At 45.6% G+C, this 7,427-nt stretch overlaps 1 long non-coding RNA gene across 1 annotated transcript; it reads left to right on the top strand.

The window, feature by feature from the left end:
- Window positions 1-1,182: 1,182 nt before the first annotated feature.
- On the top strand, window positions 1,183-2,850 carry LOC120713890. Its single transcript, XR_005691315.1, has 2 exons — window positions 1,183-1,392; window positions 2,312-2,850. It is a non-coding gene; the product is annotated as an uncharacterized LOC120713890 (long non-coding RNA).
- The last annotated feature ends 4,577 nt before the right edge of the window (window positions 2,851-7,427 follow it).

The following is a 7,427-nucleotide window of genomic DNA, read 5'->3' as shown; positions in this document are numbered from 1 at the left end:
TAAGAGCCATAACCTTCTCTGAGGTCGATAAGAGCCATAACCTTCTCCGAGGTCGATAAGAGCCATAACCTTCTCCGAGGTCGATAAGAGCCATAACCTTCTCCGAGGTCGATAAGAGCCATAACCTTCTCCAAGGTTCATGAGAACCATAACCTTCTCTGAGGTCAATTAGAGTCGTAACCTTCACTTAATGTCAATAAGAGGCGTAACCTTCTCTGAGGTCAATAAGAACCGTAACCTTCTCTGAGGTCAAGTAGGTCAAGTATGATAACTCTCCATTTTTTGAAGAGAAATTATCCTTAAGAGAGGGGTTAATGAGTTGATTTCACTATGTAGAATAAACTAGTTGGAGAACGATGAGCTTAGACTGCTTAGAGCATGCAAATATAATAGGAAATAAATAATAAGCAAAGTTCTTTACCCTGCAAGCATAGACATTAGCTTTGATAAATAGGACTAGTTTTGAATTAATCCACACGCACAAGTGTAAGACGGACAAAGACTTTATCGGAAAATTGCCTAGAGCAGTTTTTTTTTCTTTTTTTTTCTACTTTTTTTTAAACTTTTGATGGCTGTAGCTAAAGGAAAAGGAACCGAAGCTTACCAAAAAATGAGCAATGGTTTAATTGGTGGAAGAGAAACCTTCGAAGTATGAGCTCTTGTGCTTAATTGGCATGTGAGCAGATAAAAAACCATGGCCACAGAATAGAGAAATTTTTTTAATATAAATTTTACTAAAATTACAAATAAATATCATTGATATGAGAAATTTCAAAAATAAGCTATTGTCGTCTACCCAGTAGACAAAATATAGATATCGTCCACTAGTAAGACGAAATACCAAAATTTCGTCGTCCCCTTGGACAAAAATAGTAATCTGTATGTGCGTCAGTGTATTTTGTATTTTCGGTGGACGAAATTAAATTTCGTCTTGGGGTTAGACAAAAACTAGAGATTTAGTATGTCGGTTGGACGAAAATTTCAAGATTTCGTCCTCTTATTGAACGAAATATGATTTCGTCGTTCGGTTGGACGAAATTTCGCAATTATTGGTGTCGTCCTCCCCGCTCTCGCTCGCGCTCTCTCTCTCTCTCCGCTCGCTCCCTCTCTCATCCAGGCGGCGGCGGCGGGCTGGGCGAGCAGGCGCTGCGCGGGGCGGTTTTGGCGGCGGCACCGGCCGTGCGACGGGCCGGGCGAGCAGCGGGGCTGGGGCGCGGGGTGAGGAGGCGGCTGAGGCGCGCAGGGCGTCCCGGCCCGGTGCCGGTGCTGCAGGGGGCGGGTGCCGCGGCGCCGCCGCGGAGCGCAGGTGCCGGCAGCAGTCTGCTGCCGGCGGGGCACGGGTCAGGCCTGCGGAGGACCCCGGCGGCAGGCAGGGTGCCCGGCGGGGTTGAGGTATTTTTTTTCACTTTTATTTTTTACGGTTAATAAAAATATTTATTGTTATTTGTTTTTATTTTATGCTGCTGCTACATTTAGGAAATTAGTTTTGCAGATGAATTTATGGTAAATATTAGATTGAATTAGGGTTTAGTTTTATTTTAAATTGTATAATTTTGAAGAATGCATTGATTTTTCTGACTATATCGATACATCTTGCAACTTATTTTCTAGACAGACAACTAGCTTTCCTAAATAAGTTTGCGTTCCAACGCCAATAGGAGCACACTTGTAGCCGCTGAAGTTGCCAACTTTTCCTGCCATTGTATAATTTTTTGCCGCAAGTGCACTATTTATTTCACCGCGTACAACATGAATTTATTGTAGGCTTTAAACATTTAACATAAATTTGATATAGATTAGGCATTTTGATAAAGTGAGGTTTGCGGTAAATCTTGGACTACATTAGGGTTCTTATAATTGGACGAAAATAAGAAATAAGGTTTTGACATAATAAAATTTAGTAAAATTAAGTAAAATATGCTTGGACGAGCGCGGAAGGCCGGAAACTGACTAGCGTGCTTGCTGCGTGGAGTGCTATCCGATCGATTGCTAGAAACGAAAGTGGCGAGCGAGTGTTAGATTGGATTCGCGCAATGCATATGCCTTAGTTAAGCACCGTTTACAGTTGCAGAATGTTTTAGATGTTCCATCTATGATGACAACTATTGAATCAATATGATATTCTTGGCCAGTACCAAAAATAAAGTTACATTTTAGAACTACGAACAAATTAGTATTTATATTTTTAGTACAGTTCGTACAAAATTTTAGATTTACATAAGATATGTGCCCGATTACATTCTTCATTTGCAACTATCAGAGTTTTCCACTTCTAGATCTTGTACTAACATGTAACATGTTTTGGGGAAAGACTCAACCGCCTCTATGTGATTTCATGTAGTGGTTAGACACCGAGCAATCTCAGGAGGACAAGGACCATGTTGAGCGTCAAGCAAGGTGGGCTGCGGAAAGGTGGCAGCGAATGAGGCATGAGGAACAGATGGAGGAGAAGCGGAAGAAAGACCAGGAAGAAATCCAGAGGAGGATTGAAGAAGTGGAACGTCAAGAGGCTGAGGAACGTGAGGCTGACAGGGAGAGGAAGCGAGAGAGGGCTCGCCGTACTAAGGAAGCAGGGCCCAAAGCTATTAGGAAGGGGAAATATCCCCGGTGCACTCAGTGAAGCACCATCATGTAATCCCGACAATTTGAATTCCCTAAGGCGTGTTAGGTTTAGTTCGAACATGAGATTATCATGTTGCACATGCCACTGCAGTTCGTGGTTTAAGTACTAAGGCCTCTGCGTGATTTACCGTACTAGTACCAACACATTAGGACTTTGCTTTGTAATCCTTATCATGACATTATTTACATAATTATAATGCAAACCGGGACTATGCCCTATTATTTTCATATCACTTGATTCTACCGTTTTCAGTGAACACCGTCACAACTTGGTGTCTTTTCACTACTATTATCGGTATTTATTTGTTCGCAAAACATCACTAACATATCGAAAAGCTAAACTTCAAAGCCTAAACTGCCACAAAACATAATGAGTGTTGAACTCGGAATCGAAAATGTAAAATTATTAATAATAATTTAACTAAATTTGGACCAACTAAATAAATAACAGGGACGAAAATAAAAAAAAACAATTTCTAACTAAATTTCGTCTACTAGGTGGACGAAATCTATATTTCATCCACTCGATGGACGAAATCATAGTTTTCATCTCCCTAGTGGACGAAATTAATTTTCGTAGACGAAAATAAAATTTTGTCATGCACAGTCGTAAATTTCATGCATTTTCGTCTATTGGCGGGACGAAATTAAATTTCGTCCACTTGGTCGATGAAACCTATGTATTTCGTCTTCTGGGTGGACGAAATTTCAATTTCGTCTAACCAGCAGACGACAATAGTCTAGTTTTGGAATTTCTCAGATCAAGGGTATTCTTTGGTAATTTCATTAAAAATGTGTATTAAAAAAATTCCAGAATGGCTGCCAACTTCGCTATGTAACATGATGGACAGAAATGCAGAAGCTAATAGCTTGCTGGTTACCTTGGGTAGGATCTTCCAGTTCCAGTCACATATGGTGAAATTGCCAATGCAAGTTCTAGGACAAAGGCCACAATCTGAAAGTCAGTGCTGACTGTACCGCTGCATGCGGCGGTTTTGCTGCCAGCCAGAGTAGATTGCTGCACCCTGGAACATAAAGCAGCTCAAGGCTGGACATAAAGCTGACATCATATTTTGGCTGAACTGGCAAGCTTCGATGGACTGATGGCCGGTTTCGAGCACCAGCGTGAGAACTCTCCAACCGCACGAGACTCGAAGCCCCACTAGAAATTCTTTTTATGCAATCATAAATAGAATATCTATATATACATCTTGAGGTTAGCTTAGAGAAAGAAATAAACAACAATATAAAGTTTCACATTCTGCATGCTGATATATAGCACTATTCCAAGCCAGGAAAGATGTTGTAGATGAACGTTTAGCCATGTTGTGGTAAAAAGACAAATAAAAAATGAAGTCGAAGCTTACTGCTTCGAATTAGAAAAGCTGACTGGGGTTAGAGGTAACCTTCGGTACGGTCCTTGTTTTGCGCTGCATGGGGATACTTCATGCAGAAAGCATGAAAAAAGTGCCGTGAGGGATCGACGTACGGCATGCAGCTTCGACTTGAGTTCTGGTGCAGGCCGTAGTTGTCACGCCCTTCCTGATGCCGAAGGTTTTGATCGAAGCTCTCGGCTTGGTGTGCGGAGGTTACAGACAAAGCTCGGCGTGGAGCTCGCCTGCGAGGGTTCCCAGGTTGCCGCCGAGGTTGTAATTGCCGTGAAGATTCGGTGATGCCATATATGGAGGTTCGGCTCGAGGCGGAGGTTTTGCCGACTGTAACGAACATGGCACCATTGATGCCATTTCGAGTGATTTTGGTGATCGAATGACAACACAACACTTGGACTAATATGATTGTTAAGATGATCATTCTCAGACTTTTAGATTCAAGTGATGACAAAGAGAAAGAGAAAATAGGCGTAGCAAGGCCCGAATGGCAGCCCCTACGGGGGTTCCGCTACCCGGTTAGCGGACGGGGGTCGAGGGGGAGCCGCCCCTCGCGGGTCTCAGGGCAGCGCCCTGAAAGCTCTTCGGTCAGTAGCACCGGAAGAACCGACGCCATGGGCATCGGAGCATCCGATGGTAGTCGGAAGAACCGACGCCATGGTACTTTGGTGCAGAAGGGAGTCGAAGCCAAGTCAGCCTATAGGCACCGGTTGAACCGACGGGTCAAAAAGGGGCATCGGTGCATTGGCCGTCCTTTGTACCAGAGACGATGTCAGGTGCCCAGGAGAAGTGTCTTCAGCACCGGTTCAACCGATGGGGCATCGGTGCATACCACCGGTGTAATGACGTCAGCGTCCAGGAGAAGATTCCTTCAGCACCGGTTGAACCGGTGAGGCATCGGTGCAAAGCATCGGTTCAACCGGTGGTCTCTGCGTCAGTCGTCAGGAGTCCAACGGCTACTTCGTGTTATGAGTGACCGGATGAACCGACGCTACCCTGCCAAGAGGCATCGGTTCTTCCGGTGGTACACAGATTTTCAGCTAACCGTTGGAGCAACGGCTACAAGACTTGGTGGCCTATATATACGCCTCACCCCGGCCATTTGAAGATCGCTGGAGTTGCTGGACATCCCACACACATCCAAGAACATCTCCAAGCCATACAAAAGCATCAAGATCATATCCTTAGCCCTTAGCACACTTTGAGAGTGTTGTGTAAAGGATTAGCTCTTAGTGAGTGAGTTTGCAAGGCTTAGAGCCTTTGTGCTGTGGTTCATTAGTGAACCAAAACAAGAGCTTGGTGCGCCGGCACCTTGGAGCGTGGAGCTCGCCGGCAACGTCATCGACCCTCCGACTTGGTGTGGAGCGGCGACGACACCTTTGTGCGGGGGACGTGGAGACCCCCATCCTTTGTGGAGAAGCTCCTTAGTGCAACCCGGGGCCAAGGTGACCGTGATTGTGTTCACGGAAGAGACTTGGTGGCCGAGTAGCAATACTCTTAGTGAGTGCTACAACAACGTGGATGTAGGTGTGCCTTTGTGGCTAACCGAACCACGGGATAAACACCCGCGTCAAGAGTTTGCTATCTCCTATCCCGCTCTTTAAGCTTCCGCATTTCATTCTAGTAATTTGTATGCCTTTACTTTCATAGAATAGTTTCTTGATAGGAAAGGCTATAGGTTGCTAAACTCTTTTGGGATAGGGGTTTTACACTAGAACAACCTAGTTGCACATCTAGATAGCTTGTTTTAGTTTAAGCTTTGTGCAAACTAGTTGGAGCCATAGGTCTAAGTTTTTATTAGTACCTAATTCACCCCCTCCCCCTCTTAGTCTAGAGCACCCGATCACTATCACCGACGGCCGCGAGGGTTCAGCTCGCCGCGGAGGTTGCGATGGCCGCGGAGGTTTGGCTTGCCGAGGAGGTCGCTGATAATTGAGTGAGGACTCAGGTCGCCGTTGATGGCCACGAAACTTCTTGCTGCGAGGGTTGAGCTTGTAGTAGTGTTTGGCGCTTGCCGCAGTGGTTAAGCTTGCTACAGGGGTCGGTGCTCCTTAATTGCCCACGCAACGGCTTCGTGATTTGGACAGTAGCCCCGCGTGGTGTCACGTAACCTGCATGCCTGACAGCTTCGCTGAGTGCCGTCCAGGAATAAGTCAGAGGAGCGAGGTGATTAGAAGTAGAGCTTTGCATTCCGGTAAGAACATCGAAGGTAATAGATGACATCTGGTTTTATCTCCAAAATAAGAACACGAGCTTCGAAGTAAAAAATAATCAAAGGTGTTAACAAACTTGTGGGGGTTCCGCCGCGGAGGTTCTGCAGCTTGGCGTGGAGGTCGGTAGTGCCCGCGATGGTTCAGCTCACTGCGGAGCCCATGTCTGCGAGGGTTCAGCCCGCAGCGGGGTCGCCGAAAACGGCGAAAGTTCAGCTTCGTATGGTGGACAGCAGCTTGGCACGCAGCAATGACAATTGACTAGCGTCGCCCGGCCTGAGGCGCCTGCACTCTTGCTTGGCAGTTTCGAACAGATGCAAGAGAGAGTATATATGTGGAAGGACGCACATGCATCACGAGCAGAGAGCAGCTGGCTAGTCAGCTTAGAGCACTGAATCAAAATGTTGTGCAATACATTTTTGACAAGTACCTCGAAGGTGATCGGATAGAATATTCTGTATAGAGAAATGGGGCATAAGCTTCGATTGTTTTTGTTATTAGGACCCCAGATGCACAGTTTCAAGACCCGGAACAAGGTCGGGTGCATGGTTGCTCCTCTGCATGTTGCTATTCGAGCGAAGGTGATGCGCTGATGACGTTGATACCTGTAGTCTTGCGTACACTACCGGAATCCAATACTTCGCCGTGTGCCCCAATCTTTGCCGTGTGCAGAATTTCGAGCACACAGCAACCAGTCCATTTGCCATGAGTCAAAAGAAAAACACACAGCAAACAAAAGGCACACGGCAAAAAATACGTTTGCCGTGTGTCTAGAAAAAAACACACGGCAAAAATAAAACACACGGCAAATGGTGGGAGTTTGCCGTGTGCCATGACGAACACACGGCAACCTGGTTTGTTTGCCGTGTGCCTAACGTTTGGCACACGGCAAACAAACCAGGTTGCCGTGTGTTCATCATGGCACACGGCAAATGGTGGGTGGCCCAGGCGAGCCGTTTGCCTAACCGTTGCGTTTGCCGCGCGCTTCAAGTGGCACACGGCAATCAAAATCTATGCCGTCTGTTTTTGTTCTTTGCCGTCTGCCTAAGTTGTGGTACACGGCAAATTGTTTCAAAAATATTTGATTAAGCACTCCTAACTTTTTCTGCTAACTACATACTATACGTGGTATTATATGTTAAGTTTTGGTATTTTTCTCGATCTTTCAGCTATATCTAATCATTTTATTTAAGTAAACCGAATTCTT

The sequence above is a fragment of the Panicum virgatum genome, chromosome 6K (assembly GCF_016808335.1).
Source record: "Panicum virgatum strain AP13 chromosome 6K, P.virgatum_v5, whole genome shotgun sequence".
Lineage (NCBI taxonomy): Eukaryota > Viridiplantae > Streptophyta > Magnoliopsida > Poales > Poaceae > Panicum > Panicum virgatum.
Note: the sequence above shows the minus strand (reverse complement) of the source record. Positions and strands in the feature narration are given on the sequence as shown.